Source organism: Thamnophis elegans, chromosome 11 (genome assembly GCF_009769535.1).
Source record: "Thamnophis elegans isolate rThaEle1 chromosome 11, rThaEle1.pri, whole genome shotgun sequence".
NCBI classification, from domain to species: Eukaryota; Metazoa; Chordata; class Lepidosauria; order Squamata; family Colubridae; genus Thamnophis; species Thamnophis elegans.
In genome coordinates, this window is record NC_045551.1 from 47,441,547 (window position 1) to 47,466,626 (window position 25,080).

The 25,080-nt window shown below is 42.8% G+C and overlaps 1 protein-coding gene across 1 annotated transcript in view; it reads right to left on the bottom strand.

Moving 5' to 3' along the window:
- The window catches only part of GPC6 (glypican 6), a 934,808-nt gene that overhangs the window by 402,471 nt on the left and 507,257 nt on the right, over positions 1 to 25,080 (bottom strand).

Genomic DNA, 25,080 nt, shown 5'->3' on the forward strand with positions numbered 1-25,080 from the left:
GCTGATGAGAGCTAAATAGCTTGAAATAGATCTATACTAGTCTCCCTTTATTTATTTATCAGCACAAATGCAACACACACACACATACACACACATCAATGTATTTGCTCTCTTCAAAAGAAACACATTAAAAAGAGTATCCAAATTGCAAATCATCTCAATGAAAGAGAAGTTGATAGATTCTACTGTCAACTCACAAAGACCACTCCCATTCTGGGCACCACCACTGGAGCAGTGCACTAGGTTCTTATTTGAGAAAGAGTTGACATCTCAAAAGCCTACTTTCCCCCCACATTTAGACCAACAATACCATCACTGGTTCTTAGTGATGCCTTTATATGAAGTGAAATATGATCATTTTATTTTCCTTCCACTTCATCTCCAATTTAAATCCTATATCACTTTAGTCACTTATACATCTGATGAAATAAGCTGCACTTCACATATGTTTATGTCTTTTAATAACAATTTGTTAGTTGGAAAAGGTGATTCCATATTCCTGATTTTTTTTTTTACCGAGTAAGAATCATCTCACTGAAAGAGATAAAGTAATATTAACAAATTGTTTGGATTTTTGCAGTATTCTATGAACACTGTGCCAATTTGAATTTCATTCTATTACAATGTTTCTTTAAAAACAATCAAATTAATTTCATTTTGTTACAGATGTTCTTTAAAAACACTCACCTTATTCCATGTGAGAACGATACAAAATCATCACTTTTCAAAATAGTTACTTTTAGAGGAAAAACATTCTGCTTTATTCCTGGTGAACTGAACAGATTTTTGTTTAGTCACTACTAATTTGTCCAACCAATTTCAATGAGAATAAAGTGTAATTAATTTTCTTTGGATCCAACCAAGCGTGGCATGAATTATGTATATGTTAAATGTTAACCTCCCATCCAATATACTGTAGATTGATATTGCTCTTTAGTGACAAAGTCTGAAGCACATTTATATTAAAATATATTTGGTTTCAGAACTAAATTATTTTATAAAACTATATACAATATATATGCATATACTGTATGTGTGCATGTAATATGCTAGAAAAAAGAGTTTTAAACATCCTGAACATTTGTACATGTAATTATCTAAACCTTACTAAAGTCAAAATACAAAAACATCTATTTAAAAAACACTGCTTTTTTTAAAAAAAAATATTTATAGCTTTCTATCTTTGCAAATCAGCGAATGAATCTCACTTAATAATTACTGACTTTTACCCTTCTGTACTTAAGCAATCATTCTCCTTGTAATGATTTCCACTAACACATTCACATTTATTGACTAACGTTTCTTAATGCTATGTCATCATAACAGTGGGATATTTTTCATCTTATAGATTTAGTGGAATCTTTAGTGAAACTGTACTCTGTTATATATTCAGTGTTTGCTTCATTAGCTTAGCAAGTTTCACCAAACAAGGCTGTAAGTTGATTGCTTTTCCAATTATGCAAAGGAGCTAGATGATGATGACAACAACAACAAAGACAATGACAACAACAACAATACTTCAGAATTCAGACACACAGGTACCTGCCACATAACACCCTGGACTTAACAGATGTCGATAAGAAAGACAAAAAAAGTCTGGATAGTAGTGCCTGTAGACAGCAGAATAGAAGATAAAGAATTGGAGAACATAATACAAAGACCTACAAATAGAAATAGAACAACTATGGCAAAGGCAAGGAAGGGTAGTACCATCCGTAATAGGTGTGTTGGGTATAATCCCAAAACAACTGGAGCACCCCTTGAACACTATAGGCATTGACAAATTTGCCATCAGTCAATTGTAGAAGGTGGCTTTACTTGGAATAGGCTCCATCCTGTCATAATATCTGTAACACCCTTAAACTAGAGTTGGTATTCAGCAGGTTCTGACCAGTTCTGGAGAACCAGTAGCGGAAATTTTGAGTAGTTCGGAGAACCAGTAAATACCATCTCTGTCTGCCCCCCCCCCCCATCTATTCTCTGCCTCCCGAGTCCCAGCTGATTGGGAGGAAATGGAGATTTTGCAGTAACCTTCCTCTGGAGTGGGGAGGGAGTGGAGATTTTACAATATCCTTCCCCTGGAGTGGATGGGGAATGGAGATTTTGCAGTATTCTTCCCCTGCTATGCCCACCAAGCCACACTCACCAAGCCAAGCCATGCCCACCAAGCCACCACCACAGAACTGGTAGTAAATTTTTTTGAATTCCACCACTGACTCAAACATCCAGATTTGCCTATCCCAGGTCCTTGGTAAGTGAGGCACTATCTTGAGGTGGTTGTGAGACTTTTATATTTCAAGGGGGAGGAGAGCTCATCAGTGGTTCAACCATCCTGGATAGGTTTCATTGGAGGAGTGTGCAACCAACCATAATAATTACATCCTGCAACAATATCTCTTAACACCATCAAACATCAACATCTGCCTATTGGGAAGGACTCAATAGTGGACAAAAATGCCAAATGCAATCTAAACGTCAGGCTGACTATGTGACCAACCATAATAATACAGCTTTTTAAAACTAGTAATAAACTGCATTTAGTGAATAAAGCTTTTCACCCATGAGTATGACTGTTTTATTGACCTTGAAAAGAACTCTTGTTATAACCACAGGTATAGACCACTCAGTGGTTCAATACTGACACACCTTGATATGCACACTAGGATATGTTATTTCTTTTCACAACTTTAATTGAGATAAGTGTGACAAAGAAGGATAACTGCCACCTACAGCTGACATAGTCTTTTTGTTAAAAAAAAAAGAATCACAAGAATTGCAATATCTTTTCCTTCTCGACAAGAGAGAAAATGATATAGAAGATGGAGTGGCAATTTGTCTCCATCAAGAATGACATCCTAAGGTTAAACAAAATTCCTTCCTCGATTCAAGTGCTATGCTACCTTTTTTGGTAGATGTCCAGTTAGAAAATGGTGCAATTCCATAACCATTTAGTTTATTCCAGTTTCTTGGTTTCTCCAGTTGTACTAGATCAGGGGTGTCAAACTCATGTTGTCACATTGTTGTCACGTGATATATCATGACTTTTCCCCTTCGCTAAAATGGGGGTGGGGTAACCAGTGCATGACACATTCCAGCCAGCGGGCTGTGAGTTTGACACCCCTATACTAGATGGAAGCAACCTGGCGGTGGGATTCAATTTATTTTTTTTACTACCAGTTCTGTGGCCGTGGCTTGGTGGGCATGGCTTGGTGGGCTGGCAGGGGAAGGATACTGTAAAATCTCCCTCCCGATTCCAGGGAAGGTTACTGCAAAATCCACATTTCCTCCCGATCAGCTGGGACTCGGGAGGCAGAGAGTAGATGGGGGTGGGGCCAGTTAGAGGTGGTATTTACCGATTTTCTGAACTACTCAAAATTTCCGCTACTGGTTCTCCAGAACTGGTCAGAACCTGCTGAATACCACCTCTGAAGCAACCTCTGAGAATTACTGTACATTGCCTGTGCTAAATGAATGAATGGCTTATTTCCAATGATAAATTTAGATTACTCCAAGGATAAGGGCCTTTCCCCCCCATTTATTGTTATGTATTTTTAAATGTAGATAAGATACTTTTTACCCATTTTCTAATCAAAACCCACTTGTCCCTATTGAACTTTAAATAAAAGTACTTGGTTAACACAGTTCAAGTCATTTTAAAAAGAGTGTACCTAGCAAACAATAAATAAATCAATACACCAAATGAAGATATGAACTATAAAACTGAAATTTGGATGCAGCATGATTCTACACATAAAAAATTGCACATAAAAGTGCAGTTAAAATCTACATCAGTTTTACTTTTTAAATATAAAATTATTCTACACATCAAGGCACCCACCTACAATTTAATTAGCTATTCTTCTGAAAAGGAAATCAGAGATCTTTTCCAATAAAAGGCATGTTTAATCACTGCACCCGTTAACATGTATAATGTTAGTTCAGTGTATTTGGAAAGGATATATAATTCAATGATATGTATAGTAAGAACATCTCAGGTTCAACGAATTACAACTTTCAAAATTTATTCCATTCTACAATGAATCGTTTGCTGGAATTGCTGGGCTTTACAACATTTTCCAGAAAATATGAAGAAAAGATCCAACCGGCTTGTTACCTTTCTAACATTTTTTTTTTGAGAATGAATTATTCATTGTAGCATTCAAGAATGGTAAACCAGTGGAAAAACTTCTACCAATTCTTTCCAAGTACAATGTTTGAAGAAAATCTGATTTTTTTTTTCCATTGACGTTCACACCATTGTTGCTTTATGATGATTTTCAAATTGTCAAATTCAAATATCAATTTACTCATAGTGTCAGCCCTGGGAGCCATCTTTTCCTTTGGAGCTTGAGGGCTGCCACATTTAGTGCCTGGGAAAGCGGGAGGAGGGATTGCAAAGAGTGGTGGAGGATTAGCCATAACAACATTCTTTTCTATGGGAATCAAGGGCATTCGGCCTGCACCTGGATGGGAGTGACTGGGGGTTGTCTCCAGTTGGGACATTGAATTGATTGGGCCTTGTAATAGACTTGTGGGTGAAGGGTATGGATCTTTGACTTTCTTTTGGATGGGGGAAAACCCAGAACTCTCATATTTAGGTTTTCCCAGATGTGCCAATATGACTTCTCTAATAAAATGGAACTTTGAGGAATTGCTAGCCTCAGAGTCTTCTTTCCTTAGGAGTTTTACTTGGAACCCTGACACATAGAATTTTTGACTTGCTTAAATACTGACTCACGGTTTATTATTTAGTTAGGCATAATTTATAAATTATGCCTAACAAATATTGTCAATGGCGTTATAAGATTTTCAGTTTCCGTGTGTGTCCCCCACTTTTTTTTTCTTTTTGCAATTCTTTTGTTGCTTCTGGAACCAATTTAGTGTAGTGTAGAGAAGCACTGTGTGATAAGAGATTTCAGAAAACTTATGTTGGACCCACTTTTAAACTGTGAAATCAAACTATTGTCTCTCTACTTAGGAAATTTCTTAGTATCTTCATCTTCTTAAAAATAAACATTTGATAACAATGTGTAGGCAGTTATCACCCAGCCCTCTCCCAGAAAAATGAAATCTCCTAGGAAATATTGAAAAGGCAGAATATTTCTCTAGATGTGAAAAGAAAGAAACATGTTTTAAAAGACAGAATAGCTATCTGTAGCTTCCTGCCCATCCCCACTTTGTCAATGGTCCATTAAGAAGGCCAAGGTAGTCCACTTTACATAATAAAGACTTCTCCACTTCAGCTCCAGGGGATTAAGGAACTTTACCAACTTGCCACATGGCATCTGAGAACTCAACCAAACCTGGATTCAAAACACAGTCTAGAGAGTTGCCCCTGCATGGCCCCATGGGAGTCTGACAACCCAATCAGAATACATTTCTTACACAGGAACAGGAAACAGAGAGGTAGGACTGAACGGGTTATAAAAAAGCCTAGCAAGCCCCTCCCTCAGCCCTTCTCTACTTCTCCACCAACATTGAAGCATGTGATCACCTTTTCTGTTCAGGACTGTTCAGGACTATGTGGTCCTGTCCACCAATAAACCATCTTTCCAAGCAGCCTCCATGTCTCCAGTGTCTTTTTCCCCACTTGGAGCCAAACCCAGAAGGACATTTCTTTCATCAAATGCAAGAGGGAATGAATCTACACTCCTCCTTTTTCTATATTTATCCCAAATTTCTAGATTACTTAATATTGCTGTTTATTTCAATCCCTGTGGACCTAGATGTATCTATGCAACACCTCTAAGAGGCCAGCCTCATCCATGGATGAAATAGGATTGTAGGGCAATATAATTTATTCTGAAATTTACATTTAACATCTAGTATTAGTTTAGTTTTCTTTATAGATTGGCCCATGGACCATATCAAAGTGCAGAGTTCCAAGCACAAATTATTACTAAAATCCACTGAAAACAATTTAAAATGGAATTCAAGTAAAATACAATTTAAAATGAAATTGGAATAAAATACAACTTAAAATGAGATTGGCATAAAATATAATAATGTAATATATGGATAAATAAAATATGATAAAGTTATATTTCAATGTCACCCCTACAATCTACCCCAATCAGTCCCACATATGCCGATTTCAACCGAACCATTTTGCTCAAGTACTATTCTGTATTAAATATTGTTTTCAAATTTTGGCCGCGCATAAGGTAAGCTATTTTGATATGGGGTTCCCAATGGATCATTTGTTTAGTATATAGATCGAGGTACCTGTCTCTCACCCTCTTACACAGGCAACAATCAAATAGGATATCAGCCAGGTCTTCTACCTCTGCTATTCCGCAAACGCAGAAAAGCTAGTATGCTGGTGATTTTCTACCGTTGCATCACATAGAGTATTTTAACTTACTGCATTGGTGCATGGTTTGTCAATTCTACAGTGGCAGATAGGAAAGCACTCCAGAGGGTCAACATCATTGCCCAGAGACTCATGAGTTGCCCTCTTCCCTCTTTGGAAGAGCTTCATGGCTCCCACTGCCTTAAGAAAGTTCAAAACATTCTTAAAGATCCATCTCATCTTGCGCACGCTTTTTTTTTAACTATTACCATATGGCAGACGGTACAGGATAATAAAAATAAGGACAAATAGGCTGAAAAACAGTTTCTATCCCAGAGCAGTAACTATATGGAATTCTACTGTATAATGCAATATTAAAGTAATATCAGGGTTTTTCAATTCAATTGTATAGAATGTGAAGGGTGTGTGTTTGTGTTTTATTTTTATAGTTATAATTTATACCGACGATGGCATTTAATATCTTTGTACGAGGTGCAGTGACAAACTAATCTAATCTAAATTAAAATAAACAAGTATGATAATATAGTCTGAAATTCAGAGCCACTAAAGCACCTTCTTCTTTTGAATCCTCAAAACTTTTGAATTTAATCCTTGACTTGTTATTGAACTGGGTATAACCCATTACTTGTCTATGAAAATCATTTAATACCTTTATTCTCAATAAAACTGGGATCATTTGGAAAAAATGGAAATGTAGTCTTAGTAGGATATTATGGTTAACTTATACAATTCTTCCTAAAAAGAATACATGACATCTTTCTTATCTAGAAATATTTGTTTTCTCACTTTGGTAAAGTGACTCTCCATCAAGGCACCCTAACTTGGGAATACCCATCTCTGAATGGGACACTGGCCTTCAAAGGGTCTCTGGAGATCTTCAATCACCTGGGTCATGGTTGTCCCAAAGGTCCTTTTCAAAAGACAACTAGACTTTCTTGGTTTTTTTTTTCCTTTAAAATGTTTCCTTTCTCATCAAAAAAAAGTCCCCCCCCCCCTCAGTGTAGCTGTAAATAGACCATCAGATTCAGGACAGCTTGTGAAATGCCTTCCTGCCTCACTCTATCCAGAGCCCCATTTTGCTTAATTATTACATTCACTCCATCTTCAATTGCCTTGTCTTGCAAAGGAAATTGGTCTTCTCTTTGAAAGATTCTTCATCACCTTTGGATTTATTATAAGGTTCACTCTTGATTGGTCTTTTTCACTTCTACTTTGTCTTTTGTTTCCCGGCCTGGCAAATTTTCTCCCTTTTTTTCGATTTTGCTAAAGTGTGTGTGCACGTTGCCTTTCTCACTCTATGCCTGACAGACTTTTATTTTTTAACTAGTTGATAACCTTGCATTGCCCGGATATTTATTTATAAGGGGAAAATGTCCAGAGCAAACGTAATTTCTAATGTTGGATTTTTCCCCTTATCAGAGGGAGCCCCCTTGTAGCGTACTGTGAAGCCATTACCATGGCAACTCCACTGTGCTATACAGTAGAAGCCATTTTATGGCGGTACAGTAGAAGCCATTTTACGGCAGTACAGTAGAAGCCATTTTAAGGCACAACAGGCTGTATCTTAACAGAACACACACCCCTAGGGGTGTTAGGGGTGTCTTACCCCCACAGTATTTGTTTCCAGAGGGTAAGTCATGTGTAGCAATTTTGGTTGAAATTACTCGAGGCTTTACAGAGTTATGCTGAAACACACACACACACACACACACACACACACACACACACACATTTATATACATATATAGATATGTTGTATATATGCCTGCCTCTCTCTCATCTATCCATCCAACCTATCCATCTATCATGTATCCATCCATCTAACATTTATTTATTCATCACATTTTTAAAACTGTGAATCTACCTTAGTCAGGGACTGACTATTTTGTACATAAATAATCCTAGGTGGCTCACAAGATCCAATAACAACATAAAGAAGAAACAAAGTCTCATACCTTGCAGAGGAAATCAACATGCTTCTCATACAGCCCAAAATATCAAATGAGCTTTACCTTTGCTGGATGGTCTTCGGGGTGGGATTCAAAATTTTTAGCACTGGACTGTTTTTGTCCTTCCAGAGCCTCTGCACGGGCCCTGCACTTTCCTGGCATCCAAAACGGATCAACTGAAAACTCCTGGGAGGGGTGGGCTGGGGTAGCTGGGGCTAGCCAGTCCTTGCAACTACCGCTTTGGCGTCCGATTCCCCTGAACTGGTCCGAACCCGCTGAATCCAACCCCTGATTGTCTCCCATATTCTTTTGGGGAGTGGGGCAGGGGTGTCGGGTTTTCAGGGCCTTCCAAAAGACCACATGGGGTGGGGGCTCCTCAGATCTCAGCAGAAATACTGTTCCAAAAGGAGGAAGGGACACTCCAAGGGTCCCCTCAGATGACAGCTTTTAAATGAGAGGACCTGGAGCATACTCATTTATTCAACCTTGATGGACAGATATCATCATTATCTTTTAATGACCCCATAATCCCTTGTGCGATGTAGTCTGGGCAACTGAATGGAGCTAGCAGAGTGTTTAATTGCCAGGTGCCATCCCTGTCGCCAATGCAGAGTTTTGTTCAGCAGATAAATTCTCATCGTGCCCAGAGAGAGAAAAATATCCTCTTTTACCTAGGATCAAACTCACAGCCTCCTGATTGTGAGACAAGAACTCCACCTCTAGGCCACTGCACCGCTCCCTTTATGGACAGATATCCCAGGAAATAATCTGGTCTGTGCTATTTAAGTGTATTCATATTATGACTCTCGTCATATCATAAAGCTGTGATGGCGAACCTATAGCACGCATGCCAGAGGTGGCACACAGAGCCCTCTCTGTGGGCATGCACACCGTCGGCAGCTGCTCTACTGGATTCAGGAGTGCCGGAAAACTGCCTGAAACATGGCCAGAAAAACTGCCAGAAAACGGCCCAAAAATTGGCCTGAAAATGTCTGAAAAACAGCCAAAAAGCAAGCCATTTTGGGGGCAATTTTCAGGGCATTTTCGGGTAATTTTTCAGGCTTAAAACAGCCAAAATGGCTCAAAAACAGGCATATGCACACCAGCCAGATGGTCATTGGATTTCCGGCACTCCAGGGCGTGCACCTGCATGCACATGCACCGACGTTCCGGTTTGCGCACTTTGTGCCGAACAGGTATTGTCATAAAGTGTTCCCACCATATCACTTTGTGCTCGGTCTGTATGCCTATAGTAGCCTCTCTCTGGATTTAAGACATTTAAATCATTTCTAATAGCAGAAATTGAAAATGTCATACTCCTCAATTAGCAAGGAGAAAAAAATATGAGTTCTGGAGCCCGTATCACCTTGTCCAGTCCCTTTTTTATGAGAGTAGATCCAGCAGCTGCAACGTTCCCAAAGCCTGGGTGGTCGATCAGCAGCTGCTGCTCTGAAGCTATTCCCCAAATATTCAGCTATTGCTGGAGCCTCTGGTCCCTTGCAATCTGTCTCACAATTACGCTGAGCTTTTAAGTCAGAGCTGAGAAGCTTCCAGCTGTCTCAGTGAGCCTGGGGGTAGAGGTGTGATGAATTTCCCTTTACATCTACAATCCTTGGGAGATGCCCACGGGCAGTGGCTGCCTTTCTAGAGGCATATTGGCCAATTTGGCACTGTCAATTGAGCATCCTCTACTACGCGAAGCCTCAAATCTTTTTCACGATGCAAATATTTACCACCTGTGTAACAAATTAGTTAAATGTCATATCTTAAGAAAACCCTCATCTTCTCCTTTGACAGTTATGCCAAGAAAGGGGGCTCGCTTAGATAAGATGTTGACATGAAAATACTCTAATCTCTCATTAAGGAGCCTGATTAAGTCCGTCACAACTTTTGATTCAACAAATACAGCCTTCATGAGAAAAATACTTTATCTGCGAGACTACCTAGGAATTACACGTTTAGTACTGAAGCTAAGACCTCTTAATAATAATAGTCTGTTTAACAATGGCAATTTTCCACATTTATATTCTTTAAACATCTTGTCAAGCACTTTGTTTATTTTCACATAAAAACCATGCTCTCTTGATATGCCCATTATTGCCTTAGGAAATAGCTTTGTACAAGGGTAAGGAAGGCATAGGTTAATTGTAACTCTTATGTAGCATGAGTGACAGAAACAAGGACAGGGGTGTCCTCTAATTTAAAAAAACAGGTAAAAATAATTGTGGCAACTGTAGAAAGAAGTAGCAAATCAGACAAAGAATCACCGGCAAAAGAGATGCACCACATTTCGCCAAAATCTGGAGTGCGATCCCCTCAGCCCCCAAAATGTTTATTGGTTTATTTTATTTTTTTATGTAACACAAATGGAAAACATATAATCTCATGATTATAATCTCATGGGATCATTCATGGTGATATTCAGTCAGTTCTGACAGCTTCTGGAGAACTGGTAGCAGAGATTTTGAGTAGTTTGGAGAACCGGCAAATAGGCTGGCCCTGCCCCCACTGTCACTGTCTCCCAGCTGATCTTCTTTTGTTGCCCTGAACAGAGAAGGGAGCTGGAAAGCAGGTTAGTGGGGTGGGGAGGGGACTACTTGTAATGTACATGTGGCCAACACATCATTAACTATCTAATGATTTTCTAACTGGAAATGCTAGAACTAAACCTAGGATTTTTGGTAAGCAAACACATCCACCCACCCACCCATCCATCCATCCATCCATCCATCCATCCATCCATCCATCCATCCAATATCTTGTCTTTATTCTTGTTACAAATAACTCAAGACAGTGAACATACCTAATATTCCTTCCTCCTCCTGTTTTCCTCATAATAACAACAACCCTGTGAGGTGGATTGGACTGAAAAAGTCCAAAGTCACCCTGCTGAGTGGGTCTGAACAGAGGTGGTATTCAGCCGGTTCTAACCGGTTCTGGAGAACTGGTAGCAGAAATTTTGAGTAGTTCGGAGAAGCGGCAGATACTAACTCTGACTGGCCCCTCCCCTGATCTATTCACTGCCTCCTGAGTCCCAGCTGATAAGCTGGGTCTTCTTTTGTTGCCCTGCACAGGAGAATGGAGCTGATAAACAGGTTAGGGGGGTTGGGAGGGAATTGGGATTTTGCAATAACCTTGCCCACGAATGGGGAGGGAATGGAGATTTTGCAGTATCCTTCTCCTGGAGTCTGAAGGGAATGGAGATTTTGCAGTATCCTTCCCCTGGAATGGGGTGGGAATGGAGATTTTGCAGTATCCTCCTGGAGTCTGGAGGGAATGGAGATTTTGCAGTATCCTTCCCCTGGAATGGGGTGGGAATGGAGATTTTGCAATATCCTTCCCCAGGAGTGGGGTGGGGGAATGGAGATTTTGCAGTATCCTTCTCCTGGAGTTGGGAGGGAATGGGGATTTTGCACTATCCTTCCCCTGCCACGCCCACCAAGCCACACCACATCTACCAAGCCACGCTCACAGAACCGGTAGTAAAAAAATTTGAATTCCATCTCTCAGTCTAAAATTCACCATCTTGATTTTCAGCAGATTCTGCCCTCTATTGGGGAAAGGGAGGATAGAACAGGAAGGTTTTCCAATTTAAACTTACATTGGATGCTCTCCAGCAAAGGTACGAGCCCCATGAGGTTCCTCTGGCTTAACTTCCCATATTGCAGCTTACTGTCACAATATTCTGCATTATAAAAATGCATACATTAGCAAACTGTGTTTACTGTGATATCAGGCTGTTCATTGCAATGGCTGACATTGCTACCCTTCTGTAAATATGTACTGCTAGCTCTCTCTGCTTTATTTACCTATGTTTGTTCTCACTTAGTATCAGGGAAGTTGGAAAAGGAGTAGGGACTGCTCTTCTTGGAAGCATGTCAGTCACACATGGGGAACCATGTTGTCATCCACAAGGAGGAAACAGTAGTCAGCGAGAGACATTTTTCTTGCCAGCTTGTCACTCAGTCATCAACAGCAAAGGTTCAGCAATCAATCACGGCATACGTCTCAAAATAAAGTACGGGGAAAACAGCTTCTGGGGCATCAGGTTTCTGGAAGTCCAATTGATAGTAATGGAAGCCTAATTCTAAAGAAATAATATATCTGGGGCAACTTTTCTGGAGGCAATGCAAAAACCAGTCATTACAACACCTTAACAAAAAACACAGTTACCCGCTCCCAGATGAGGTGAGCCTGGATTTTGTGGAAAACCACAGGCTATTTGTGAAAATAATATCTATCAATCCCAACTCTAGGGGGAAAAAAACCATGTGTTTATTTATCATAGTACTCAGAATGCTAATGAGTTTTAAGAATCAGAACATACCAAAGGAGTTCTATTTGTTATTCTAGTTTTCTGATCTCAACATACAGCTACAGAAGTAGACTGAGATACAGGGGTGGGCTTCAAAAATTTCAGCAACGGGTTCTCTGCTCGGTTGCTGGGAAGGCGTGGCCATGGTGGGCATGGCCTAGTCGGCCTCCTGCACCATGGTGGGGGGATATGTGTGTATGTGTTTTCACCTTCCCTAGGCTCCAGAGGCTTTCCTTGAGCCTCTGGGAGGGTGAAAACTGCCTCCCCCGGGTTCTGGAGGCCTTTTTTCTCCTCCCCAAGCCTCTACATGGGTCCTGAACTTACCTCACATCCAAAACGGGCCACATGGAGACTCCTGGGAGGGGTGGAGTGGGAGGGGCCAGCCATGGGTGCGATTTGGGGGTTATCCGAATAGGCCATAATGTTAGATACGGGTTCTCCCGAACCTGGGCAAACTCATAGCAGACCATCCCTGCTGAGATATGTTTCTAGAAATTGAGATATTGGAAGTATGAGGGAACATTGAGTAATATTTAAAATATTAAAATATTAGTGATTCAGCAGGGGACAACAAACACATTGTATGATGACATGTTATTGATGTTTAAATATATTTATGGAGAAAGTGATCAAGAATCATAAAAAGAGGATGGTATTGTTTAAAGACAAAGATGTGAATGTGGAAGAACCCCAACAAATGTGGGAAAATTAGTAAAATAGTATTATATACACTGATATATAAAAGAATTTAAGTTAATTTTAAATTGCATATAAATTTATATAAATATAAATATATATAAATATATATATAAAAATAAAAATAAAAATTATATATACATGGGTCATATACATATGACCCATGTATACATATACATATACATTGTGACACTATATATATAGTGTCACAACCCCTGGTATGCCCAAATATGGGAGGAAGCAGACTGCTTCCTTTCTCTGTCTATCGGCTCGTCACAAGAGACCATCACGACAGAAAGCCATTATTTTTATTATTGCCTTTGCCTTTGTCAGCACAAATGCAACACACGCACACATATTTAATTGCATTATTAATGCTAGCATTGTGTAAAAGGTACATTGACCCAGTAAATACCCTGTACACAAAATACGTATGGTTGCTAAAGGAAAATTACAAATAAAACATATACAGAAAAAAGAAGTAAACTGAGATACTATCCAGAGTGCTCAAATTCCTGAAAATCCCACCTTTATTTTAGTGTCTCAACCAATTCATCTCGCCCAATTGGTTAGACCACAGGACTGGAAATGTTTTCTTCAGATGCTAACAGTGTAGTCCAAACCACTTTACATGGCTGATTAAAGAAAGTGAGGATAAGATGGACATCTACTGACAGAGAAGATTTACTGAGGCTCCCAAGATGCCTGTGTTAAGTCCACAAGTCTATATAGCCAGATTAGGCTACTCCTTGAATGAGATGTTGTAGGACAAGAAAAGTGAAAGTGTGTTCTGACCTAGGCTTCCCCAGCAGCACGAAGCTGAGTCCTCGTCCCGATAAACCCCTTTTATTTAATTTACAATGAATTCCTCTCCAGCAAAGTCCCAGCCCACAGTCTTTCAAAATAGTTCACAATTACCATCCTTTATCATGCTTGGAGAGTGGCCAAGCCAATATCTTTCAGACCGCAATACTTAGCAAGAATGCAGGAACAAACTAATTGTCTCCTGCAAACACCCCTCCCTTTCACTCCTCTTTTATTTCCTCTGGGAGGGGCCATTCATTGGCCACCTGTGGCCTTACTCCCAAGTCAACCCCCGTTCTTTAGCTGTTCCCTTCATCTGGCAACTCTGTGCATGCACACACTGGGAACAGGCTGCAGCTGTTCTTCTGCCTCACTGATGTCTGACTCTGAAGGCAGCTGATAACTGGCATATGGCTCTGGCCCACCCTCTGCCTCTGACACAGAGCCCACATCAGAGCCTTTCCATGACTCCGAGACTGACCCATGTTTCTCCCCAACCTCCTCACTGTCCGAATCTGCTGCCAGCTCTGTTGGCCCCTGGCGGACCACAACAAAGTGGGTTTAGAAGCACTTTCCCCTCTTTTGTTTTTTTTAAATGTCCCCCAAGCAAATTTTCTCTATTTGATGCAAGTTGGCATAGTTCATCTGAGAATCAAAGGGAAATAGGGGACCAAAACCAAAAAAACAGCAAAACAGGCATCCATCTATCAGCCCATAACCAATGCAGGTAGTCCTTGACTTATAACAGTTCAGTTAGTGACTATTCAAAGTTACAATAGCACTGAAAAAAGTGACTTATATCTACCTTTCACAGTTACGACCGTTCCGTAATCCCCATGATCACATCAAAATTCAGACACTTGGCGACTGGTTTAGGACCGCTGCTGTGTCCAAGGGTCACGTGATCACCTTTTGCGACCTTCTGACAAGCAAAGTCAACGGGGAAGCCAGATTTGCTTAACAACCTGGTTACAAACTTATCCACTGCAGTGATTCACTTAGCAACCGAGGAAAGAAAGGTTGTAAAATGGGGCAAAATTCACTTAACAAATGTCTCACGTAACAACAGAAATTTTGGGCTCAATTGTGGTTGTATGTCAAGGACTACCTTTATACAACTTCTTTTTGAAGTAAAAAGGAACACTATACAAATCACAGACATTAGAAATAATAAGCAAATGAAATTCCACCAATATGTTTCACTACACTTTTCCACACCTTTTTCTTCTCGCAGAGGACAATTGATTCCATCACAACTACGCATCAATTAACACATTGCCTTTTGTACTATAACATCACACCTCTTTCTTCTTGAGGATCTCTTCTATTTTGTTGAGCTCCTCACAACAACTCACAATCAAAACGAGGAAGATTCTCACAGATTCAGCCTAGGTAAAACTAATTGCAGAGGAAATTAGCTGATACAATCTTTAAAAACTGAATTGCCCCTCATTGATTGGTGAGTTGGTAAACTGGTCTTTTCGTATTGCGTTTGCTCCAATGGGGCTGTCCTAGTTAAACTTCAGTCTCAGATGAGGAAAATAAAATCACAGGCAAAATAAAGATTTGCTTCTTTGTGTCTGACACCTTCCAAACGTCAGATTGTTTCCCCTTCTGAGCTCCTGAAAGTGAGGCCCATTTTCTTCTCCAAATTTTCAGTCTTGGATCAATTATACCAGGAGTGTCAAACTCAATTTCATTGAAGGCCACATTAGGGTTGTGCTTCATCTTGGGAGGCCAGGGTGGACGTGGCTAGCGTGACATCACTTTCGTTGGGGGTGCCTGTGGTGGCCCAAGTGCTCTGCCAGTGAAAACAGGCTCCTGAGCTCTGTTTTCAGCTGTGACGGCTTCCTGCAACCCTCTGCCAATGAAAATGGAGTTTAGGAGGGCCTCCAAGCTCTGTTTTCATTGGCAGAGGCCATGCAGGCTGGTCCTTCGCTGTTTTCAGGGCGGTTTTCTAAGCACCCTGCGAGCCAGATCCAGCCACCGGGCTTGAGTTTGACACCCCTGAATTACATGTTTATTGACAATATATTTCAATTCTAAAAGTGCAGTATTTCACAGCTAAGCCAGTGCAACAATGTTTAACAGAACAGGCAAATGCAAAATGACCTGAGATATAAGCCAAGAGTACACCTGCATTACTAGTCACATAATTACCCAACAGAGGTGGTATTCAGCTGGTTCTCTCCAGTTCAGGTGAATTGGTAGTGGCAGCAGCTGGAGGCTTAGCCCACCTGCCCCAACATAATGTGCGAGCACTACACATGTGCAGAAGGTGGTGCGCATGCCCAGAGGCGGAACACACACTCACATTTGCGAACCAGTAAGGAAGATAAGTGAATTCTACCGCTGCTACTCAAACTCCCCAAATTATAAATTAAAGTAAGCAATCTTCAACTTTGCTGGATCTTAGAAAGTAGTGGCTCCTATTCAACTTTCTAAAATATCCCTTCCAGTAGTGGGTTGCAGGCAGTACGCCCAGGTACAGGCATACCGGAGCCTGCCTGGAGCACTGGGTACCGTTCTGGTACGGTGCTCCGGAGTGCCCAGCCACCCGTCTGAGCTCCTTACTTGTCCTTTAAGCCTTTCGCACTTCAGCGCACACGCATGGTGTGTGTGGCGCCTGCGGGATGCTCTGCCGAGCAACTGGCGGGGACTTTAGGGCTGGCCATTACCGGGGAAGGAGGGTTCGCTACGTTACAGAGATCCCTCATTCCGGCCCTATGAGTCCCACTCCGAGGCCAGATGGCGCGAGTAGTCAGGACCCTGGTCTCAGGCTGTTGTCGCTAAATGCCAGGTCTGTTGTTCACAAGGCTCCCCTCGTCCGGGACTTAATTTTAGACGAAGGGCAGACCTGGCATGTATTACTGAAACCTGGCTGGGCCCGGAGGGAGGAGTCCCCCTCATAGAGATGTGCCCAGAAGGATTTCAGGTGCTGCATCAGCCGAGAGCCCAGGGAAGGGGTGGGGGTGTGGCTATCGTTATCCGGGAGTCGTTAGCACCTCGTAGGATCCCTGCTCTGGAGCTTGTCGGGTGTGAGTCTCTGCTGGTAAAGTTGGACCTCAAGGGTCAAGTGGGTTTGCTGTTAACGTACCTGCCTCCCAACAGTGTTGCAGCAGCCCTCCCCTCGCTCCTCGAGTCGGTAGCCGAGCTAGCAATTGAGTTCCCCAGACTTATGGTCTTGGGGGACTTCAATTTGCCTTCGCTCGGTGAACACTCTGATGGGGCGCGGGAGTTCATGGCTTCCATGACGGCCATGGGCTTGACCCAGGTAATCCGGGGCCCAACCCACTCAGCGGGTCACATGCTCGACCTCGTATTTCTCTCGGAGCAGTGGACTTGTGATCTTGGTCTGAGGGGTAATGAGATCATACCCCTGTCGTGGTCAGACCACTGCCTACTGAGGCTCGACTTTCGGAGACCAAACCCCCACTGTAGGGAGGAGGAACCGACCAAGTGGTTCCGCCCCAAGCGACTTATGGAGCCTTTGAGGTTCCAGACAGAGCTTGGGGTTATTCCTGATACTCTCGCCCACAGTCCGGTGGAGACTCTGGTTGCTGCCTGGCACTCGGCAGCATCGGAGACCCTTGACCGGATTGCGCCACTACGGCCCCTCCGAGGTGGCGGATCCCGGAGGCCTCCTTAGTTCACCGAGGAGCTCCGGGAGATGAAGCGCTGGAGGAGACGCCTAGAGCACCTGTGGAGGTCTGATAAATCCGGATCGAACCGAGCACTCCTAACAACTAGCACCAAGGAATACATCAGGGCACTTAGGGCAGCAAAAAGATCTCACATTGCCACCTTGGTTGCGTCCGCTGACTCCTGCCCAGCCGCCCTGTTTAGGATAACCCGCTCCCTCCTAAATAGGAGGGATACGGGGGAACCCTTACAGGGTAGAGCTGAGGATTATGCCCAATTCTTAGCGGACAAAATTGCTCGGTTTCGATCGGATTTGGACTCCATCCCTGCAGTTCCAGCCGAGACACAAGAGGATGAATTGGTAGACCACCTCTGGGTTGAGTTTCAGGATGTTGCCCCTGAGGATGTGGACAAGGCCATGAGAGCTGTGAGTGCCTCCACCTGTGTACTGGACCCGTGTCCCTCATGGCTGGTTGCTAACAGCAGTGAGGTGACACGAGGCTGGATCCAGGCGGTTGTTACCACCTCTCTTCGGGAGGGGCACTTCCCCGCCGCACTTAAAGCGGCGATGGTGAGACCCCTCCTGAAGAAGTCATCCTTGGATCCAGCTGTCCTTAACAATTACCGTCCAGTCTCCAACCTCCCCTTTGTGGGGAAGGTTGTCGAGAAGGTGGTGGCCTTCCAGCTTCAACGGTCCTTGGAGGAAGCAAGTTATCTCGACCCCTTCCAGTCGGGCTTCAGACCCGGTTACAGCACAGAAACCGCTTTGGTCGCATTGACCGATGATCTCTGGAGAGCCAGAGACAGAGGCCATGCCTCCATCCTGGTTCTTCTTGACCTCTCGGCGGCTTTCGATACCATCGACCATGGTATCCTTCTGCGACGACTGCGGGAGGTGGGGTTGGGAGGCACTGTTTTGCAGTGGTTCTCCTCCTACCTCTCGGACAGGTTGCAGTCGGTGTTAGTGGGGGGGCAGAGATCGACCCCGAGGCCCCTAACATATGGGGTGCCGCAGGGTTCGGTCCTATCCCCCCTACTATTTAACATCTACATGAAACCGCTGGGTGAGATCATTCGGAGGCACGGGATAAGATACCATCAATACGCGGACGATACTCAGTTGTATCTGTCCGCCCCGTGCCAACTCAATGAAGCGGTGGACGTGATGAACCGGGGTCTTGAGGCCGTTATGGACTGGATGAGGGCTAACAAGCTTGTACTCAACCCGGAGAAGACCGAGTGGCTGTTGTGTTTCCCTCCCAATAATTCGATCAGTGTTCCATCGCTCAGGCTGGGGGGTCAAATTTTATACCCCTCAGAGAGGGTTCGCAACTTGGGAGTCCTCCTGGACCCACAGCTGACTTTTGACCACCACCTGACGGCTGTGACCAGGGGGGCATTTGCCCAGGTTCGCCTGGTGCGCCAGTTGCGACCCTACCTGAACTGGGAGGCCCTCACAACAGTCACTCGGGCCCTTGTGACCTCTAGGCTGGAATACTGCAATGTGCTCTACATGGGGCTGCCCTTGAAGAGCATCCGGCGACTTCAGCTAGTCCAGAACGCGGCCGCGCGAGTGATAGTGGGTGCACCTCGGTTCGCCCACATAACACCTATCCTCCGCGAGCTGCGCTGGCTACCTGTTGATCTCCGGGTGCGCTTCAAGGTGCTACTTGTCACTCATAAAGCCCTCCATGGTAGTGGATCTGCGTACTTGAGAGACCGCCTCCTGCCAATCACCTCCCTGCGACCAATTAGATCGCATAGATTAGGCCTCCTCCGAGTTCCATCTGCCAGTCAGTGTCGACTGGCAACCACACGGAGGAGAGCCTTTTCAGTAGTAGCTCCAACCCTTTGGAACAATCTCCCCGTGGAGATTCGTACCCTCACCACCGTCCAGACCTTCCGCACAGCCCTTAAGACCTGGCTAGCCCGTCAGGCCTGGGGATAAAGATAATATGTCCCCACCCGAATGATGAATGAATGTTGTTTACTATTTTATTTTTATGTATTTTTTGCATTTACTGTCTCGTACTCCCCCCTTCCTTATTTTATGTAAGCCGCCCTGAGTCCCCTCAGGGAAAAGGGCGGCCTATAAATTCTAATAAAATGAAAAAAAAAAATTGCAGAGGCATCACAGGCAAGTATGATGCATTTGCGTGCCACGCGCATCCATGTGGTTGACGCCGGGGCCGTTCCAACCGTACCGGTTGGAACAGAATCCGGAACCCACCACTGATCCATTCCAAAATGTTCTTACTTCTGTTACTTCCTCAATAATTTCAAAAGTTTTGCATTTTATTCCCTTACTCTACTGGATTCTTTATTCCCTTTTCACTCACTTTCAAAACATTCGTTTGCATCAAATATCTCTGTCTATCTTTTTCAATTTTCACTCTACAACATTTTTCAGTGGCAGAACTCTGTACACTTTGGTAGCGTTCTGTAATATAATTCTTTTCACTCTTTTTCAAGATGTTTCCACATGAATTTTCTTTACAATCAGTTCCTTCTATTGAAAGATTCATGCTTTCTCATACAGGATTTGTACACTCTCTTCCTGTAGTAATTTTACTTTTTCTCTAACATCTTTCCTTTTCATCTGTATCCATTTTTCCCAAGATCCACTACTGAAATAGTAGAACTATTTCATATAACGAACTATTGCAAATTTAGAAGCATTCATTCCTCTTGTATTGTTCACTAATTCTCTAAGCAGCTTTGTTTTCCATTAATTTCTTTTCTAGGAGCATAAGAAAATGGTATAGTTTAATTCAGTGATTCTCAACCTATGGTCTGCAGATCCCTGTGGGCCATAATGCCATCACGGAGGTCTGTGAAGTCTTGAAGAAATGTTATGATTTAAAGTTTTTAAACCTTGAGTTAAGCCTTGGGGGGTCTGTGGCCATGGCATGAACAAAAGTTTGAGAACCACTGGTTTACATCATGTACAGTATTCAAAGAAACAGATCCTTTTTCAAGTCACAAAATATTAACCATTCTTCTACATTCTTGGTCTTTGGATTTATTTTCATTCATCCATTCATGAACTTCCGTTTGGCCTGTTGGGGCCATTTTTTTGCCCTTCCCAGCTTCCAGAGCCTTTCCTGAAGCCTGGGGAGGGCAAAAAACGGCCCCAATGGGCCAGTGGTGGGTTCTGGATCCCGTTGCAACCAGTACGGTGCAATGGGGCTGGGCGTCCACCACATGAACAAGCGCACACAATGCAGCACATGCATGCATATTTACTGCCCGTGATGCTCTGCAATGCCTCTGCAACGCTCCAGCTGCTTGCCATACACTTGGTGCGCGGAAGCCCCGAACAGCTCAAATACAGGTAAGGAGCGTGGGCGGGTGGGCCCTCCGGAGCACCGTACCGGAACAGTACTTGGTGCTCCCAACAGGCACCGGTATGCCCATACCAGGGCGTACTGGTCGCATCCCTCCACTGCAATAGGCCAACCGGAAGTTCAGAAATGATCTTCATTTTCGCCCTCCCCAGGCTTCAGGAAAGGCTTTGGAGCCCGGGGAGGAGTCCCGCACATATGCATGGGAGGGTCTGCGTGTGCATGCACAGGTGGATGGGGAAATTGAGTGGGTACGTGCACGTGTGCAATATCCATTTGGATGGGATATATAATTGATACATTCCTCACCTTGCATGAGGGCAAATTAGGGTTTGAATCTGGATCATAATAGTCCCATTTCAACACTAAATAAATCATTATGCTGTTATTTCAGTACTGTGATTTAGCTCTCTTCACTGAAAACATGGTTTATGCCCACCTTTTGGGAACAGAGACTCTGCAAGTTGATGCAAATGTTCCAAACTTTCATGCAATTACACAAGTAGGAATATGAGGTCTTCAATTTTAAACTGATAAATCATATCAGTTTTTGGCTAAGGCAATTGGGTGAAGTAATGGCAATCTAGAAGTTTGTTGGTATCTTGGGTTCCACCACAAAACTGCGGTAGACAAAAGCGCGCTCAACGAAAGCGCGTACGTGACGTCATCACAGCGTGACGAAAACATCGCGCTGTGATCGATAAATGTAAAAATAAAGCAAAAACCTTACCCTAACCCACCCAAACCTAACCCTAAACCTAACCCTAAACCTAACCCTTAACCTAACCCTAAATCTAACCCTAAACCTAACCCTTAACCTAATGCTAAACCTAACGCTAACCCTTAACCTAACGCTAAACCTAACGCTAACCCTTAACCTAACGCTAAACGTAACCCTAACGCTCTAAACCTAACCCTAACCCTAACCCTTAACCTAATCCTAACCCTAACCCTAACCCTAACCCTAACCTTTATGTGAATCGGCTTGCTTTAATTTTATTTTTATTTCAATTTTTAATTTTTTTCGTTGCTCTGTGATGACGTCAAATGCGCGCTTTCGTCGAGTGCGCTTTTGTGGACCGCGGTTTTGACGGGTCACGGGTATCTTGCACTTCAATGGGAAAATCTCCAAGTAATAAGACAACCACTGCTTAGGATTGCATTCTAAAATGATGGGGTAAGTGGGTTGGAGTAGAAAAAGAAAACTTTCAGGATTCCAAATAGCATCCAAAAGTAAACCAGAGTCCAAGGCAAAGTATTGCTCAAAGTTCTAATTTATTAAGAGAGCCACGTTGGCACATCTGGGAAAATCTGAATCTGAAAGCTTCCCAGTTTTCCCTACCCAGTTGAAAATTGAAGATCTTACCCCACACCCACAAGTCCATTACATGGTCCAATCTCTCACTGCCATGCTGGCAGTTCCATCCATCCAATTCTGGTCAGATGTAGAGGTGCAGAGACAAAGGATGACCTTGGCTTTCTAGAAATAATTTTGTTATGGCTACATATTATGTAACTCCTTACAATCTCCCCTCCCATTTTCCCACAATAGAAAATGCATAGCAGAATAATAGAAAGTGTGGCAAGCCAAAGACCCAAAAGAAAAGATGGCTGCCAGTCTGACAGAATAACCCATCATTTTCTTAATATCCAAATCAATGTAGTAATGAACTTAGTTTCTCACTTCACTGTGGTAGGCCATGAAAGAATTGTTGGAACCCTAGAGTTGATGGGAGCTTTACCTCAGAAACATGTGAACAGCATGTAAACTAATTTAAAGAAAATAGAAAAGGTTGGATGGAGAACATCAAATTTCTGTTAGGCTTCAACCCGATTTACAGTGTTATTGCTCTCTTTCATCCCCACTGATTTCAATTTCCTAAACACAACATATATTGCAACTGTTAGGTAGCAGTGTTTTCTCATCCTATCATTATTGGCTGTGCTTGCTAGAAATTATGGGAGTTATGGTTCAGTATGTCTGAAGGACAACTTCATGGGTTTTCCTTGACTTTCTCCCCATTGTTAAACATTCACCACTCATCTCTGGGTTGGTAGAAAACTATGTTGGTATGAATGTTACTGCCCTAAATGCAAATCCCTATGCTCCTTCTATTTCTAGTCACTGCCAACTTTTCTCCAAGGGAGTCTTTCCAAACCTTGGCAACTTGAAGATTGTGATCTTCAACTCCTGGAATTCTCTAGCCAGCATGCTAGAAGTTGAAGTCCATATATCTTCAAGTTGCCAAGGTTGAGAAACACTCTCCAAACTAATGGATGATAAAACCCAATAAAACAGAATGGACACACGTTGGACAATAAAGGGAGTGGTGGAAACACTTTATGAACACCAGTATAACTAGGACATAAAATAGATTCTCTCATGGGAAGAGGCAAGATGAAGAGGACATTATGCGGTTGTGGTAGAAAAGAAGATATTGCCAGTGCTGTTTAGGCTTTAGTTAGGTGTAATGGGAGAAAAGTTCCAACCAAGAAGTTGCCTTCAGAAGCTGTGGGAGCTTCATCATTGGAAGCTTTCAAGAAGAGACTGGATTGCCATCTGTCAGAAATAGTGTATGGTCTCCTGCTTGGGCGGGGGATTGGACTACAAGACCTACAATGTCCCTTCCAATTCTGTTAATCTGTTAAAGTCCTTGAAGAAAACAAGAGGGATTCATAGTAGAAATCCCAGCTGTAACGTACAGAGATAGAAGGCAGGGCAAGCAGCTCCATGAGAGGACGTCATTAATCCACTCTGTTCTTGTTAACTTTGATAGTACAGAATAGTTCTTGTTCAGTGATTGCCTCGCCCAGCAACTCTTTGCAGTTATAATGATAATGAGAAACTTTGTGACCAGGCCTCACATTTACCATCCTTGCAGGTCTGTAAAGCAAAAGAAAGCTGAAGTAAGTTTGTAAGCAGAGGAACAGTTTAAGTTAGTGACCATTATCTTAATGACTGAGATGCTGATCCCAGTTGTGATTGCTAAATGAGACTACTTGTACTCTATTCTGTGTCAGTGGTGTTGTAAACTAGTCTGGAGGGTGGGGGGAATCCCACAATGTAGCCTGCTTTCATAGATTGTTAGGTTTGACAGCTCTTGTCTTAAGACCTATGCTAGTTTAGGCTAGAATTCCTACACTATTATTGTTCTGAACTAGGCTTCCCAAGAGCATGAAGCAAATCACTTTTCCCAACAAAAACTCCTTTACAATGAATTCTGCTCATTCACATCCGGCAAAGTCTTTCAAGGGAGGATTTACAGTCACAGACCTTATCTGACTTGGAGAGCTGCCAGGCCGATATCTGCAAAACATGGCAAGGAGTCTTGGAGAGTCACGAACAAATTAAACGAACTAATTGTCTCCTGAAAATTCCACTCCCCTTTCACTCCTATTTTATATCCTCTGGGAGAGGCCATTCATCACCCACTCGTGGCCTTACTCCCAAGTTGACCCCTATTCTTTAGCTGTTCCTTTCGTCTGGCAACTCTGCGCATGCACACAGTGGGAACAGGCTCCAGCTGTTCATCTGCCTCACTGATGTCTGACTCTGAAGGTAGTTGATAGCTGGCATATGGCTCTGGCCTCCTCTCTGCCTCCGGCACAGAGCCCTCATCAGAGCCTTCCCCAGACTCCAGGACTGGCCCATGTTCCTCCCCAACCTCCTCACTGTCTGAATTGCTGCTAGCTCTGCTGGCAGGCCAGGACAATTATGTATGCACCATCAGAGTTCAAATTACTACAAAAATTTGGCCAAGCCTCACAATCACAAAAAGACCTGATGAGGGCAGGTCTCTGTGTGTTGTGAGATGGAGTATTAGATCACTAACCTGGAAGCTACAGCTTGATCATTCTGCTAATATAAGTTTGCACCAGTATGTGATTTTCCAGGGTTTATTCGCTGTATTAATGTTTAATCAGAGCTACAAATCTTAACTTTCAAGAGAAACCCTACAGTTGCTACAGTTACCTGACACCATATCTGAGACTTGCAAACTCATTTTAAATTAATTG